An 18,400-nucleotide genomic window follows, 5' to 3' on the forward strand; every position below is an offset into this window, starting at 1 on the left:
AATCCGTGACTTCCCTGACCTCTGTGACAGGCGTGCAGCCTTACTGATGGGTTTGCCTGTGTAGACACTCCACTAATGTCATTGTTCAAGGCTACTCTGTCCTATTCCATGCACACATGGTCCTTCTTCTAGCCACGAGTCTGGATCACTTTTTCTCACATCACCACAGAATTCATACATTCACAGATTAGACCATCTAATCTGACCTCCTGTGTAATACATACAGGTCATAGGATTTCACCTAATTACCCCTATATTGAGCCCAGTTACTTGTGTTTGGTTAAAGCTTATCTTCCAGCAAGGCTTCAGAGCTGATTTGAAGACATCACAAGATGGAGAATCCCCCACTCAACTGGGGCAGGTAGGAGGAACAGATGGGCAGCTCCAGCAGTGGCTCATCGGTGTCCACAAAGAGGGGATGAGAGAATTAGTAGCTGCAATGAGACCACAGCTTCAGCAGCAGCCAATACAGCAACCAAATGGCTACAGTGTGTCACTTCCAGAGATGGGGCAGCAGCAGAGAGTGTCCTTCCCTGTAGGATTCTAGAGCAGCCCAGCAGATGACTTAGTTGGGGTTGGTCCTACTTTGAGCAGGGGGTTGGACTAGACGACCACCTGAGGTCTCTTCCAACCCTCATCTTAATTCTATGTCAGTTCCAGGAGTGAAACCAGGCCTGAGGGCAGCAGCAGAGCAGCTGGGCTGGGAACTCAGGTCTAGGTGTAAAGCCAGGCCGTGGTGTCTCCCCAATAGCAGCATGTCTCACACGCAAGACTATGGAGCAACAGCTTTGTCATTTCTTGGATGGATCCTGGCCTCAGCTCTTCAGAGCAGCAGCAGCAGCCCTGCGATGCCGTAATTCTGGCTGTGGAGCTGTGTCATGGCTCCAGCAGCGGAACTCCCAGCCCCCTGTCTGAAGGGCTACAGCATAACCCAGTAGTTGTCTTAATTTTGAGAGTGTCTTGGCAGGACAGGGAACAACACCATAAACAGTAGCAGCAGAGCACCCCTCCCTGCAGGGCTGTAGAGCAGCCTGACAATGATTTTAAGTTGCGGGGAAGAAGCCAGACCTCATGTGTCCCCAGCAGCAGAGCGTCTCCCCATGTGGAGCTCTACAGCAGCTTGGTGATGGTGTTGGTGCAGGGGATGGAGTTGGCGCTGGAGACAGGATCTTTGATGTACATTGGCTGAAGTTACAGGGGGCGCAACATGGAGGCAGGTCTTACTCACCCTATGAAAGAACCTTATGAAAAAGACTTTCAACGGTGGGGATGATCTGTATCAAACTTTATTGGTTCACCAAAATACGTCTCTGGAGAATGGCTCTTCTTCAGCTCAGCTGTTAATAGGTAGAAGGATCAGATCTCATTTACCAATCAGTGATAACTTGATGAAATCTCATGACAAAAAACATGTGGAAGATAAAAGAAAATCAGATGTGGAAGCAGAAATATTGCTTTGACCAAAGGACCTGTGATCTCCCTGTGAAGGGATCCCCAGGGTGCAGCCTGGGACCATGGGACCACTGTGCCCCCTTAACTCTCTCTAGCATGGGCTGTCTCTCACAATGCCTTCCTAGTGACCAGCAGTAAGCCCCTCCAGGTGCTGTGATCACTCACCACAACTGCACGTTGCACCCCACATCAAGCTAGATTGCATGAATGCTGCCAGAGCCTCTCATGAATCACACAGAGAAAGGCACCAGACAAATCCCCCCAGCTCCCAGCATTGTATACTAGGAATATACTGTCTTGCACTGTTCAAGATGGGCAGTGCAAATTTATTAATTGGTTCACCACTTCAACAATGGAAAGTAGATATACACCAGCCTTTCATTAGAGCAAACTTGAGCAAATTTGTCCCACACATCATACAAACTCACTGGTAAAGATAAACAGTAAAACAAATGTATTGACTACAAGGATAGATTTTAAGTGATATTAAGTGATAGGCAAAAAGTCAGAGTTAGTTACCAAAAGAAATAAAATATAAGCATGCAGTCTAAACTCTCAACCCTATTAGACTGGGCAACATCTAGATTAAGCAGTTTCTCACCCCACTGGATACTGCAGTCTTTAATATACAGTTTTTTTCCTTAAACCTGGGCCAGTCTCCTCTGTTGGAGTCTTCAGTCTTCTTCTCAGTGTCTTTGTTGCTTGCAGCATAGGTGGGGACAGAAGAAAAGGCCCAGTATATGTCCACTCTGTCTGTTTTACACCCTCAGTCCATGTGCTTGGAAAACACAAGTCCAGGCATGTCTGGGGGCACTGCTCAGTCGCCAGGCAAGGTTGAGCAACTCCCCTGGTGTGGCCTCATGCAGGTGAGTCATTGAATTGTAGCTCCCTTGCTGGACAATGGTTGTTGGTGGGTTGTTTGAAACCCCACCCGGGTGTTGGTTACTTTCTTTGCTGTTGCCTCTGGGGAGCTAATGTCTGGCTGATTCCCCAACTTACAGCATGTTTTAGTGACAACCATGCAACACATCTCTCATAACTTCATATGCGTTAACGATACACATATATGGATTGAGATGGATGACTTTCAGCAGATCATAACCTTTCCCCTGCTACCTTACAAGAGATGCTTTATATGTAAGATCACAATCATATATAAATGAGGAATATGGGAGTTACAGGGCACTTCCCCAAGGTATAGAATGTCTCAGCTTCCCTCTCTTAACCCAGGTGATAGAGTGTGTCTGAAGAATCACACCTCTAATACAAACGGGCCAATGGATACCATTAAAGAACAGCTACATCCAAGATCTTATGTAGTGCAGACAGACCAAAGGGACACATTTTGACGTAAATGAAGGGATCTAAGAGTAATCCCAGAAAGTTCCAACACATTGACAGTCGATGGGGACTCTGGCATTTCCCAACAGACTGATCATTTATCATCAACAGACAAAGGAGAAACTGGCAAGGACAAGAGATCAACTCAGACTCTAATGAAAGGCTGATACTGATAAGTTCAGAGGGGGAGATTACATGTCCTGAAAGACTCATACAGACTTGGTTACCTTCCTGGAGAAGGAGTATTTGATGAAAGTGAGTGATAAAGACTCACTCCAGAGTGATGTGTTGGTAACCTCTCCTCTAGATAGTTGACATGTTGGGTTTATGGAAATGTACCAGATGGGTTGAGAATGTAATCTATGTGTTATTAGATAGCTGTTAATATAAATGTATATAGGAGCCAATTGGTGTTGTTAGGAGGGAAGATGTAGATATATGTTTGTGGAATATTATAATTTATAGATGCTCTCTCATAAGGGACAGTATTATGAATATAGGAATTTTGAAATGTGCCCTGGAAGCAGGGGTGGAAAACAGTGTAGCTGTGCACAGCAGTTCAACACTGAAGTTCTCGAATTTGTTTTATTAAAAGTATTATTCCTTTTTCATTCACTGGTTTGTTGTTTAGTGAACCCCAAGATCATTACAGGCAGGATGGGTCTGCTGAGAGGGACTGGTGGTAGGGAAGGAGACACTAAGGAAGCCATTATTAGGACGAGGCTGGGGTTAGGGAGGAGACAGTGAGGAGGCCTGCAGTTACAGGCTGGGGCTTGGGAGGACACTCTGTTGGTGTTTAATGTCTCCTCCTCGAAATTCTTCCCAGTCTGTGACAATGCTCCAGTGCCCATTGGAACCTGCACCATGTGAGGTGAGCTGCCCTCAGGCTCCAAATAAGGCTCCACCCAAGCTGAAAATCCCTATAGAGGGAATTAAGATGCCTTATAATAACAGTACCATGAGAGTTAATAAGGAGGTTGAGTGGGTTAACTCACTCTTTTTGGTCATTCACTAAAGGCACTGAAGCTACTTTGTATTGCAAAACAGATGCACAAAGGGAAGGCTGATACCCAGGCTCATCTAACCAGACTACACAGGCCAAAGTATGCTTGGGACTAGAAGGGTTTCCCAACTATAAAACTCAGGGATTAGGACAAGAAGAGAAAAACTGTTTTGTTAGTCAGTTTTGCTGAGCCTTATCTGAGTCCCTAGACAGAGGCAGATGCAAGGGAGCTGCCTCTTTGGGACAGGACAGTGGTGGTTTACAAACATGTCTGCTGGAAAGGATTGCCTTGTATACCATCTGTTACCACTCTGGTTTCAGAAAACAAGATTCATGTACATTTTGTAAATTAAAAAAAATTCCACCAAGAAAGTACCTAGGCTGCTGAGTTCTGTTCCAAACAGGAAACTGACCTGCAAGGCTCTGAAACTCTGATAACACTTTGCAAAATGTCAACATCCCCTAAATTAGAATAATGCCCCCCAAACCCTGGCAGTATGGAGGCAGTGGCCATCCTGGAGCACTGGCTCTGAGCCCCAGAGCAAACTGTGTGTAAAATGAATGAAATCCAGCCCTGCAGAGGAGCCCAGAAGTTGTTCTGATACAGGTACAAAGTAGTTCAATTCTTTTATCTGGGTAAATCCCATTTCTACACCAGTATTTGTTTTTGTAAGTATGATGAAATACATTTATAGCCTGCAGTCACAAGAATTCAAAACAGGTATTAATCTTTGTTTAATTTCAGCAGATCAGGACACTTTCCTAACATGATAAAAATAGGCCACAGATCTCTGAAATAACCCTCACATTTTCTAACATCAGACCAGAAACTTTTCAGTTTGGGACAGTCATAAGCCTTGTCTACCCTAGAAAGGGTTTGCCAAGTGGAGGATCTCCTAGTGGAGACCCAGCTTATACCAGCAAAAGATTTTTTTTCAGCACCCAAGTGTAAGCTATTCCATCAAACAAACTCTTTTGCTGGTATAAGCTGGGTCTACATGATTTTGTTTTGGCCAGCATAGCTATGTCAGGTAGGAGTGTGATTTTTTCCCCCACACTCCTAACCACCATAACTATACCAGCAAAACTTATAAGTGCAGATCGGGCCTTAGAAAGTATGAAAATGATTCCTGTCAGCATTTTGCTGTGAATTTTGTGTCTGGTTAGTTTGCAAGACTGGTGTGCAAAAATATCGAATAATTTTTTCATTAGTACTCCCTTTATATGAAGAAATTTATACTGTTCATAGGGCCTGACCCAAAGCCCATTGAAGTCCATGGAAAGACTCCCATGGATTTCAGTGGGCTTTGGATCATACCAAATGTAGTTGCCATTATACACTTCCAATTCTTGGAGAAATTTGCTGGGTCATATCTTTTCCCCATCCTAAGTGCAGAGCATCAATATTGCCTTGACGTTCTGTATGTAAGTATGACATAGTCTCCTCTGGTAACCTGGAAAGGAAAGAAACTTCACTGCCAGTCATGCAAGTTATGGGCTAAAGGTAGTGTTAATGAAGGGGGAGTGATGGAGGAGGGAGAGGAAACTGGTAGAGATACGGGATTTCTAAATCCCTCCATATTGCTTCCAAAAATCTCAGGAATTTCGGTGGTGCTATGCACCTTGAGGGCACTGCTAAATGCTACTGAATAGGATATGGACATAACAGATGAATCCTAGCTGGCCAGGCCATGATGGAGATAGTTCATTCCTAAGCCCACATCAGGGGGTAACATTTTCCCAATTTCTAATTTTGGCATCTAAGTGCAGTTCTATCCAGACAACTGACAACATGGGGGTCTCATGTCCATTGTCTTACCACTTTCCATAGTGAATTTTTGCAAATAAGATATTTTTCTAATTGCCAAACCTCATAGTGATGTGACACTTATCAAGCTGGGTTCTTACCATCTCAACCATCATGAGTGACAGAGTTCCTCCAGGCCAAACTAGGTCCTGGTTTACACCTGTACAACTCACTGAAGGGAACTAAGAATCTGGAGCACCTCATTTTAAAATGTTTCAGAGTGGTAGTAGTGTTAGTCTGTATCAGCAAACACAACGAGGAGTCCTTGTGGCACCTTAGAGACTTATGCCCAAATAAATTTGTTAGCTTCCATTTTAAAATGAGACTATCGGTGTGAGAGGGGAATCAGCCATGAGGAGTAACTCTGTCTTTTAGTTTCCATTTTAGGGAGGGATTTGAGAGTAGCAGGATAGCGGTGTGGTCAGGGAGCAGGGGTTGAGCACTAATTTTAATCTCATAAAACTGTGCTGTTGAGAATTTGTCTGATTAACCCACACAACTTCCCTCACCCCCAACACTGCCCTCACTGTGGCCTCCCTGAAGTCCTAAGGGCTTCTCTCAGTGACACAATTGCAAACTGGTGCTCCTCAGGCTTTCTCCGTCACAGCTCTGCCAATGCTCCTCGGTCCTGCCCTACAACCCCGCTGCTATTCCAGTCCTCAGTTCCCCACACAGCTCTGCCAATGCTCCTGAGTCCTGCCCTGCAGCCCCGTCTACCCAATTCCAGTCCTAACATATGATGCGCCAAGTAGACAGCAACTGTGCCATCTTGTGTTTTGTTGGTATGAGGTAGAGAAGTGGAGGATAGGAAGACTGCATGTTATTCTCTTCTATGTGAAAGGAGAGAAAAGTCTGAGAAGTAGATGAACTCTGATGAGAAAGATTCATTTCACATACAAATGCCCCAGATTAATTATGAAGGAAGTAAAAGAAGGTACAGAACAGTGTACAACAGCGGTGCAAGTTCACCTGACTAGGATTTTAAAAGTTTCAATGTAGTGACAGTAGCTCTAATTTTGTCTTAATTAGTGAAGGTGTATTTTACTGTATTCCACCCTTTCCACCTGGTGACAACAGTGATGTGGGGATTGGCTCAAATTAAGGCTCTGACAAATACAAGCACGTGCATTTCTGAGTTATAAGCACTTGAGATAACCTGTTGATTGCCCCTCATTCCCAGTATGAGGCAGGAGCCCTCCCCTCACAGACATTTCTGCCTGTGCTTCCTCCCGGTATCCCGCTTTCCCACTTACCTCAGGGCTTTGGTCTCCTTCCCCCAGTGAACCTAGTTTAAAGCCCTCCTCACTAGGTTAGCCAGCCTGCTGGCAAAGATGCTCTTCCCTCTCTTCGTAAGATGGAGCCCATCTCTGCCCAGCACTCCTCCTTCATGGAACACCATCCCATGGTCAAAGAATCCAAAGCCTTCTCTCCGACACCACCTGCGTAGCCAATCGTTGACTTCCACAATTCGACGGTCCCTACCCAGGCCTTTTCCTTCCACGGGGAGGATGGACGAGAACACCACTTGTGCCTCAAACTCCTTTATCCTTCTTCCCAGAGCCACGTAGTCCGCAGTGATCCGCTCAAGGTCATTCTTGGCAGTATCATTGGTGCCCACGTGGAGAAGCAGGAAGGGGTAGCGATCCGAGGGCTTGATGAGTCTCGGCAGTCTCTCCGTCACATCGCGAATCTTAGCCCCCGGCAAGCAGCAGACTTCTCGGTTTTCCCGGTCAGGGCGGCAGATAGATGACTCAGTCCCCCGGAGGAGAGAGTCCCCGACCACCACCACCCGCCTTCTCCTCTTGGGAGTGGTGGTCGTGGAACCCCCAACCTCAGGACATCGCATCTCATGCCTTCCAACCAGCGGAGTCTCCTTCTGCTTTCTCGCCCCAGACATATCATCTGGTCCACTCTCTGCAACGGTACCTGCGGAGAGAACATGAAAGCGGTTAGTTACCTGTGTCTGTGTTACGGGAACCCGGACATTCCGCTTACCTCTTCTGGAGGTCACATGTTGCCAAGCTTCTTCACTGGCCTCTTGGCTCCTCTGTGCAACCTGCTCTATATCTTTAGAGCTTTGTGCCCCTAGCTTTGTGAGCTTTGTGGATAAATTGGAGAGAGTCCAGCGAAGGGCAACAAAAATGATTAGGGGTCTAGAACACATGACTTATGAGGAGAGGCTGAGGGAGCTGGGATTGTTTAGCCTGCAGAAGAGAAGAATGAGGGGGGATTTGATAGCTGCTTTCAACTACCTGAAAGGGGGTTCCAAAGAGGATGGCTCTAGACTGTTCTCAATGGTAGCAGATGACAGAACGAGGAGTAATGGTCTCAAGTTGCAGTGGGGGAGGTTTAGATTGGATATTAGGAAAAACTTTTTCACTAAGAGGGTGGTGAAACACTGGAATGCGTTGCCTAGGGAGGTGGTGGAATCTCCTTCCTTGGAAGTTTTTAAGGTCAGGCTTGACAAAGCCCTGGCTGGGATGATTTAACTGGGAATTGGTCCTGCTTCGAGCAGGGGGTTGGACTAGATGACCTTCAGGGGTCCCTTCCAACCCTGATATTCTATGATTCTATGATTCTATGAGTTTAGGCCTAGGTGTCTCATTGTATTAGCCTCATCTATGATACAGAGCATTCAAGAAATACACACAGAACGGAAGAACTTCATGATGTATCAGACACTTACAGCTCATTGGAAGGTGCTTTGCCATCCTCCCCAACCCAGGCCCTGTTTGCTCCATTACAGGATAGTCCAATCCAAAAAGAAGGAAGTGTTTGCAAAGTTAGAAAATCCTGTATGGGAACCAAAACAAACAAGTGTAACCCAGCTGATGAAAACGGGGAATACTGTTGGCTGGGCTTAAGAACGCTACTATAGCGAGTGCAGTTGCTCAAGGAATAGGAGCACATCCTCTGCCTTTAAGCCCTATGTTAAGTTTACCTGTCTGCTGTGTCTAGTCCAGTAGGACAGGATTATATGTTCCATCCTGGTTGACAGGGGTGCAGCATTCCTTTGTGCCTCCAATAGGTTTGCAGTGTGAAGTTCAGAAATGGCATGACTGAGGGGAACCTTGCGATAGGTCAGAGGGAATTCTGGGCATTTGCCCCCCCCCACATCCACAATTCCCAATGACACCAGCAGGTATCCCAGATTGCACAGAAAAACATTGCCATAAGACAATGAATGTGCCGGAGGTTTTAAGAGGACACTGGGATATGAACTCACAATGCACCTTGCTTTTAGTGACGTAAACATGCTTCTGAGTGGGCACAAACACTGACACATGCAGCACAGTGTGAATGCACTCCAAAATATGTTTTGGTAGAATTGTGCTGACAAACCTTATACTGGTGTGACTTCTATGTCTAGACAAGTCTTTAGCTCCTTTGAAAACCCCAGCCTATAAGCCCTATTGTTAACTCACATCTAACAGTCCACTAAAGCCTTTTGGTCTGTTCTGAGCTCAGAAAAGAATTGTTTTGAACAGCTTTATGTAATTCAGTTCTAGAATGTGTGTTAGGCATGAATGACTATAATTGAACCAGTGTAGCTTGCACAGTGTTCATTGGCAATCTGAGCTCTGTTGAAGATGAAGGTAGTTGCCAGCAATATGTGCACTCCCATTCTCATCTCCCCTTTCCCTTCCTACTATCAGAAGATTGCCTGGTCTTTTAACAAGGTATCATCCTGTTCCTGTTGTCAAAGAGAGACATAGGCAGAGGAAGTGGCAGCCCTGCTCAGCTGCTGTGAGATGAAGCATCAACTGCCAGCATGGAGGCAATCTTTAATAACACCACAGGAACAGAAATGGACTTTTAAAACCAATTGTACTATTATGTTTCTAAATCTGAGTTTGACTGAATATTTTCTTAAAGTTTTCCCACTATATCAGCCTTTAAGAAATCAACCAGCTCTAACAGAAACAAACTCTGTTAAGTGATTATAAACATAGGACTGGAAGGGACCTCTTGGGTTATCAAATCCAGTTCCCTCCTACCACAGGCAACCCCCCACTACCCACATTCATATAATCCTGTTCATCAGTGTATCAGGCTCGATCTTGGATGGATGAATTCAAACTGGAACAGGTACAGAGAAGGGCTACTAGGATGATCTGAGGAATGGAAAACCTGTCTTATGAGAGGAGACTCAAGGAGCTTGGCTTGTTTAGCCTAACCAAAAGAAGGTTGAGGGGAGATATGATTGCTCTCTATAAATATATCAGAGGGATAAATACCAGAGAGGGAGAGGAATTATTTAAGCTCAGTACCAATGTGGACACAAGAACAAATGGATATAAACTGGCCATCAAGAAGTTTTGCCTTGAAATTAGATGAAGGTTTCTAACCATCAGAGGTGTGAAGTTCTGGAACATCCTTCCAAGGGGAGCAGTGGGGGCAAAAGACATATCTGGCTTCAGGACTAAGCTTGATAAGTTTATGGAGGGGATGGTATAATGGGATAGCCTAATTTTGGCAATTAATTGATCTTTGACTATTAGCGGTAAATATGCCTGTGGAGGGTCTGGCACTGCACCACCCCTTTGTGGCAGGGGTGGGATGCGGTGTGGGAACCTCGCCACTCCCAAGTTTCCGCACCCCTCTCTCTGTGGGTGGCCAAATGGCTTCCTCCCACACAATCACCCCTGGCCGGCAAGATAGTGCAGCTTATCAGCCAGAGTCCATGTAACTTGCCCCAAGTATCTGGGCAGTGTGGCCCAATGGCAAGGATCCATATAAATCACTGCCCGCGTTGGAGCAGTGCAACCTAATGGCCAGAGTCTATACAATCCCCCTCGCAAGCAGGGCAGTGCGGCCTGGCAGCCGGAGTCCAGGTAACTTGCCCCAAGTATCTGGGCAGTGTGGCCCAATGGCCAAAGTTCATATAAATCGCTCCCCACATTGGAGCAGTGCAGCCTAGTGGCCAGAGTCTATACAATCCCCCTTCAAGTGGGGTAGTGTGGCCTAGTGGCTGGAGTCCAGGTAAATCACCCCACACGTCAGGGCGGTGTGGCCCAATGGCCAGGGTCTATATAAATCGCTCCCCATGTTGGAGCAGTGTGGCCTAATGGCCAGAGTCTATACCATCCCCCTCGCAAGCAGGGTAGTGCAGCCTACCGGCCGGAGTCCATAGGATTCCCACGGTGTGGGCGGTTGATAGTGGGACCTGGGCCTGCCCTCTCCACCAGGTCCCGACCCAGGGCCCTGGCAGGGGCATGCTCCCTTTGCCACCAGCTCAGCGGGGATCCGCCCGCAGCACTCTGAGTGTCTATGCGGCTCTAACGCCGTTTGCCTCTAAAGTTCCCCTGGGTCACTTCCTACCATAAATGCCAGGTTCTCCGCTTTGGGGGGTCCTACGGTCTGTTCCATTCCTGTGACATCCTCCATCAGGGTATCAGGGTACATCCCGGCTTGGATGGCCTCCGGATCCTGGTGTGCAGGCTCTCCCTCCTTGGGAGCTGGCAGTGTGCCTCCTTCCCCTCCAGTGGTCAGCCCAGACTGAGCAGCTCTTCAGGCTTTTATACTCATTCTCCACTTGGACCATGCCCAGCAGAGCCTCTGGGGTGGGGCTTCCTCTGCTAGGAAGGAAGGGTTAATTCCTGCGGTGCCAGTGCGTGGCCACTCTGCCCTGTCACAATGCCCAGTGGCCTGTGGTGGGATGTTAGATGGGGTGGGATCTGAGTTACTACAGAGAATTCTTTCCTAGGTGTCTGGCTGGTAAGTCTTGCCCACATGCTCAGGTTTAACTGATCGCCATATCTGGGGTTGGGAAGGAATTTTCCCCCAGGGCAGATTGGCAGAGGCCCTGCGGGCTTTTCTCCTCCCTCTGCAGCGTGGGGCACGGGTCACTTGCTGGAGGATTCTCTGCACCTTGAAGTCTTTAAACCATGATCTGAGGATTTCAATAGCTCAGACATAGGTTAGGGGTTTGTTACAGGAGTGGGTGGGTGAGATTCTGTGGCCTGCATTGTGCAGGAGGTCAGACTAGATGATCATAATGGTCCCTTCTGACCTTAAAGTCTATGATTCTATGATCTTAAAACCAGTTAAGTTATTTGCGCCCCACTCCCACTGGGAGGCTGTTCTAGAACCTCACTCCTTTGATGGTTAGAAACCTAATTTCCAGGCTAAATTTATTTCTAGCCACTTTATACCCATTTGTTTATGCCCTTGACAATATTTATTCTCTTGATTAGTGACTTGTTCACAAATCAATTTTGATTTCTGTTGATCTATTCCAACTTCATAAGTATATGCAAAATATTTTCACAAGTATTTCTTATCTTGTGGTTTAGTTCAAAAACTGTTGTCAGAGCTGTTGTTCAGCTAATTCAGTGTCTTGTCCATGGCAGCGACCAGGTCCAGATGCTTCAGAGATTGGTGCAAGAAGCCTCTTACTAGAAAAACCTGCCTATAGGGAGAATTGCTTCCTAACCCCACCAGGTAATGCAGGATTTATGCCCTGAAGCATGATGTTTTTTAATCCTTCCAAAATATATTCCCAATTAGTTTCCTTATGTAATGTCTCTGTGGATGTTCTCATTATCCATGTATAAATCTAATCCTTTTTTGACTCCTCCAATATGGATGGTCTTGGCTCATTGGGTTTGATTGAATCCAGATTTAGTTGTTTTAAATGTGCCTGGACATGATCAAAATGTTCACTTTGAAGATTTCATTTCCTAATATCTTTCAGCCTTCAAATAGTCTGGTTAAATGTTGAAGTTCACACCTTGAGGTAGCTGAGCTGAGCTGTAGTCACTGTTTTTTACAGCCGCTGGCTTTCTCCTAGGCATAGGGTAGAGATTAGCAGCTTCCGTTTCACTGTTAAAGCTATTTGCAATAGACAATAAATATCAAGATTCAAATTACCATTTTAAGTGTTCTGTTCCAGTAAACAAATGTTTAGATTCTGTGCAAAACAGAAGAAGCTGTGAGAAGAGCCTAAAATTTCAGGTGTTATTGTTTTTGTGTCTGCTACTCTTTTTTCAGCTAGGACTATGAAGTGTATATAGTGTAATGAGCCAGCCAGCTCTCATAAGACATCTTCCCTGCAGGACTGAGCCAAAGATCCAGGAATGACCCAAAGGCCATCACAATGAGCTAAGTGAGTTCATAGCTAATAGGGGATCTGGTTACCCTGAGGACCTTCACAGGATTGATCCCAGTGGACATTCAGTCATTTTAGAGCCTAGCAGCGGCACCCTCCCTTGCCTTACTTGAAAGTTTGGCCCACAAGTCCCTAAGGCCCTGGAAGAGCTAGAGGCAGGAAAGGGCAGGAGACTGCTGCTTGCACGAAGCAATAGCAAATATCCCAGGAAACGTGCTGTCAGGAGATGAAGAGTGTGGGCTGCAGAAGCCAGAGGAAGCTGCTACAAGGTTGCAGGAGAGGGGAGGACTAGGAGTCTCAGCAAGGAGAGGAAAAGAAAGGTGGATCTAGAAATTAAGCCTGAGCAGAGGCAGGAAGGAAAACTGCGCTGGGGAGAGTTTGCAGGGAGAGGAGGAGATTGGCACTGCAGCCAGCAGGAACCACAGCAGGAGGTGTAGCTAGCTCAAAGTTTGCTGTCTCAGGCATTTCCACTTCTTGTCCCAGCTGAAACTAAGAAACGCAAAAATTAAACACAAAGTCAAACCAATTTTTATGAACCTATGTAAAACATTTGTTTTAGATCAACTCTGGGTGAAAATTCATATGTGTATTGTACCCAAACTCGTTTGTCCTGGGCCCAGTTTCAGTGATGTTGTTTTCATGATGCTTTGTCCCTGGGATCTGGAAATTCACTCCTCCGTGGATTCTACAGAGTCTAACCAATATCAGGAAAAATGCAGGGCCAAATTCTGCTCTCAGTCATAATGTAAATAAGGAGTAACTTCACTGAGATAGGTGGAGATACTGATTTACACTGGTGTAAATGAGGGCAGAATTTTGCCCATTGTTTCTCCCTCCAGAAAGATTCTCTAAATCTCCAAGATAAAACTTTTCTCTAGGCCTCCCTGTGCATGCTATGTCTGATTTGACTTCTCTCTTTCTTTAGATTGTGAGCACCTCGGGGCAGGACTTATACTCCGCTGTGTACACTGTCAGCACTTATTAAATCATCATCTATCACTGCCCCTATTCCAGATGTGAACCGCTGTTTTGCATTTTCTTGCACATTCTCAGAGCTCAGAGGTGTAGCAGAGACCACAATCCATACCGCTAGAGACCCAAAAATGTCATCAATGGAAGGCTTCATCCAAAGTTCTTCTTGTGTCTTTCCCATTCTAAGGGCTGTATACAGAGAAGGCTGGATTCCTGACTTGATGAAATGTCACTCATAGACAGCACATCCCAGAATCTATCCATTCAGCCAAGCTAAATGCTGTCTCCGTCTTCTCACTTTCCACGTTTGACTGCCAAATAGGAATGAAGGTGCTTATGGGGTGGAAGATGCTGAAGCCACAAGTTCTGATGCTGATGATGATGCTCATTCCTCCAGTGCTGCTGGTAGTGGTGAGTCCTATTTGGACCCCAGTCCAAATACCATTGAAGTCAGTGGGAATCTTTTTGTTGATGTCTACGGCCATTGGAGAGTAAACATGAAAGGTCTCATCCATTGGCTAAAGCCAGAAGGGTATGTGCTTGGACTTCAGTTGAGTATTTGTTCTGACAGTTACTGAGCTTCAGAATTTAAGTAACGCCAAGTTGTTTTTGAAGTTAAAACAGGTGTTGTCGGTGCTGGTTCAGTCATCTGAGGAAGAAAATCTCTTTGTTCTCAGTGCTTTTGCATGAGGGCCCTGCCTCTCTAATCAGCAACATGAGCGCTTCCTGTGCGGTTTCAGCCAGAAATTTGCAGAACAAATAATTATCCCTCTCTTGACCGGTTCTGTTCCACTTATAACAGGACACTCAAACAGTGAGATCACACTGCCCACCTCTCTTCCTGTGGACAAAGACAAGGGAAGTACAAGATTTAAAGTCATAGTCCAGGACTTCAGACCCAGGCTGTGGACCCTCCAACACAAACAAAGGTAATACCAGCTTTTTTGCAGGGATTTTCCTTTTCACTAAGGTAATTGCTATAGATTACCTCTTGTGTGTGTTTGCACATTTTTTATTTCCTTGGATAAAGTTTAATACAAACTGCATTGGGAAGTCTTGCAGTTGTAGTCTAGTATTCATTTAATGTCCGAGGTGGCATTTTCCCTCCCTTATGGATGGAGGCTAGCTAGTATCAACCAGCACTGGACAAAGCTCTTGGAAAGATGACCAAGTATTGTGAGATGATGAGGTCAATGGGAGTTGAGAGTGCTCAGCACAGTGCAGAATTGTACTCTGTAGTTCTGATACAGCAATGTACAATGCATGGGTGGACTGCAGAACCCTCACGCAGCCAAGTTGAATTTAATGGCGCTCCATGTGAGCATAGAGGTCCATCCGTGCATTGTACATTGTAGGATAAGCCTCTATAGATTTTGTGTTTTCTTTTGTTTTGAACATTTGTAAATATAATTAAAACTTCAAAATATAAAATTTTAACCTTCTTCATAGTTGATTGGAAAATGGGAAAGAGGGAAATGTGTAGGAAAGTTTAGAGAGAAAAAGAGTTTGCTTCCCTGTAGTCCATACAGTCTAATTAGAGAACACACAGGAGGAAAAGAGGGAAGTGTTCATATGAGATGTTTCTTCTTTGCCTTTATTCTTTTCCTGTATACTATTTATTTCTAAGATTTTTCTATTTATTTCTATATTTTCAGTGTGTTTGTAAGCCGTGACGATTTGCCTGGTTTTGTTCTCTGTTCACTCTTGCCTACTTTATTTTTAATAGATTGCTCTTTTCCCCTTGCAGCTTCTTTTTTTCCTTTCCTTTCTTTTTTCTATTAATTTTAATCCTACCTCACAAACCATAGAGAACAATCTTATCTTGGCCAGAGGATTGGACTAGGGGTAATATTTTCAAAAGTCCCTAAGGACCAGATTTTAAAAAGTATTTAGACATATAAAGATGCAGATAGTTGCCCAGTGGGATTTTGAAGGCACCTAAGTCCCACGGGAATTAGGTGCTTAGGTGCTTGTCAAAATCCGATTAGGTTCCCATTTTCAAAGTGACTTAAGTACTTAGGAACCTAAATCTCATTGATTTTCAATGCCAAAGTCACTTTTGAAAATGTTACCCTAAATGAATTACAATTAGATTGTGGTCTGTTACACCTCAAATGTCTATGAGTCTATGATTTGCTGAACTCTAGCATGGCCATGAAATGTGCATTAAATCAAATTCTAAAAGATTACAGAACTGCGAATACTAGTGATTGGATCCTGTGAGGTGCTGAATGCCCCTTAATCTACTCTGTAATGCCTATGAAGCCAGCAGGAGTTCAAGGAGATCTGCAGTTCATCGGACTGGCTATTAAAGCTGCAATTATATACAATGGGAAAACTGAGGATATAGATTTTTGTTTCATACCCTCCAGCTTGTGCCTCTTAGGGACTAGGTCCAAATGATCTCTGTAAATCATTCTGAATTATTATTCTTTAATGAAATATAGAAAGGAGAGATGGAAAAGACAAAGAAATGAAGAACTGTACTCTACAGTCTACTTTACAAGGCTTTGTCCAGTCCAGTTTTAAATTACTCAGGTTTTAACTGACTCAAGCCACATTCTAACAGGGCTCTCCATGCTACAGGGGAACACTTTATGATATTCAGCATTCATTTTCCCTTTACTCAATTTCTTCCCATTACTGCTAATAACACCTAAGAAAATGCTAGACAATTTCTCTTCAGCTTTCTTGCATTCACCCTTCAAATACTTGTTATATGAAGGGACATAGAAATTTTCACACTGGATGAGACTAGTTCTAGCCCAGTATCCAGCCCCTGACAATGGCTAGTACCAGATGCTTCCCAATGCCATTTTTAAACCCTCACATTAGTCATATGTGGAATAATCTGCCCCCAACATTAGGCTTCATTCTGAGTTCTAACGGAGGTTGGCTTAAACACTGATTCATGAGGTTTAATATCCCTTCCCTAATTTTTGTTGTACGCAGTGTTGTTGTAGCCATATGAAAGCTTGTCTCTGTCACCAACAGAAGTTGGTCCAGTAAAAGGTATTATGTCCCCTGCCAGGATTCTCTAAAATTGTTGCTGCCATTAATTACAATTCTGGATATTCTGATATCCATATAAATGTCGCTTTATGAATCCTTATAAGTTCTTGGCCTCTGTGACTTCCTGTGCAGTTAGTTCCAAAGTTTATTTACATAGTATGTGAAAAAGCATTTACTTTTATCAGTTTGGAATTTCCCACCTTTTGATTTGATTAAATGTCCCTTTACAGAGACTGAGAGAACAGAATTTCCTGCTCTACCGTCTCTAGATTATTTATTACTTTATATACTGCTATCATGGTCCTTCTTCTCCATCTTCTTTCTAAGATAAATAATCCCAGTCTTTTCAATCTGTTTTCATATGTGGGTTTTCCCATTACCTTGATCATTCTTGTTATTTTTTTGTGAACTCCGCTGAGTTTCACAATGGCCTTTTTGGAGATGGGATGACCAGTGTTTCACACAGTATCTAGATGAGGCCAGGCCAGTGATTTATATAAAGACAAACTATTTTTGTATAATTCTCTATCCTATTACTAATTCATCCTAACATTTTGATTGCTTTTTTGACCGCAGCTGCACACAGAGCAGAGGTTTTAATTAATTTGTCTACAGTGAGGTCTGGGTCCCTTTCCTGAGTTGATATCTAATTTAGTTGAGGTCTAATTTAGACCTCCGTAAGGTGTACGAGTTGTTTAAATTTTCCCTTCCAATGTGTATTACATTGCATTTATTGACATTGAATTTCATTTTCAAGCATGTTGCCCATTTTCCTAGCTTGTTTAGGTCTCTCTGAAGTTCCTCACAATCCTCTCTGGTCCTGATTGACCTAAATAACATTGTGTCATTTGCAGATTTTGCTGCCCACTATTTGGGCCAAGTTCTCACCTACCAATTTTAATACAAATCTGCCCTTTTGGTGATTGATGTGGAGCCCCATAATTGAGTTGATAATAGAAACTAAATTGAAGCTGTGACTAGGAAGGGACTGCATCATTCCATTATATTTACATTATTTTTTATAAATACAGGCAGTTACCAGTATCAGAAGAAGGAGATTTATCTATTTATCGGTGTGGCTGCTCTATTCTTCACATTTTCTTATGCAACCCTCATCACCATCAGTACCTTTCAGTAGTGCACTAAGGGAAGTGACTAACATCTGTCACATACAGTTTGTTCTTTTCTTCTCTGGCCTAGGGGAAATTGTGTGAACAGTGTAGTTTGGAGTGTGTGTGTGGGGGGGTTGTTTTCCTTTAAACTAAATTATATGTACTCTATGTTATATGTTTATGCTATCGAAGGCAAAGTCTGAGAAGTGTGCCTTGTACTTGAAGCAGAAGGTGATGTTTGTGGTGGTTCTTAGTTCCCGTGGAAGGTTGCTCCTGAGAAAGTTCTGTCTCCTGTATAGACCAGCTTTGTCCTTGTGGTACAAAGTACCATTGTGCCAAAGAAGTGGAGTTGTTGGTCCTAGGGCCCGATCCTGGAGCTTCAGGCAATCTTAGGAATCTGAGCACCATGAAGATAGGGACTAAGATCTTTAATTTGACCTGGCGTTCTATAGGGAGCCGGTACAGTGAGTGGAGGACTGGTGTGAGGTGCTTGCGGCAGCCTGTGTTGTTGAGGAGACATGCTGCACCATTTTGCAGTAGTTGGAGTGTCCTGTGGCTGATGGCTTCATGTCCAGTAAAAAGCATTGCTA

The sequence above is a fragment of the Eretmochelys imbricata genome, chromosome 1, assembly GCF_965152235.1.
Source record: "Eretmochelys imbricata isolate rEreImb1 chromosome 1, rEreImb1.hap1, whole genome shotgun sequence".
In the NCBI taxonomy this organism is placed as follows: Eukaryota; Metazoa; Chordata; order Testudines; family Cheloniidae; genus Eretmochelys; species Eretmochelys imbricata.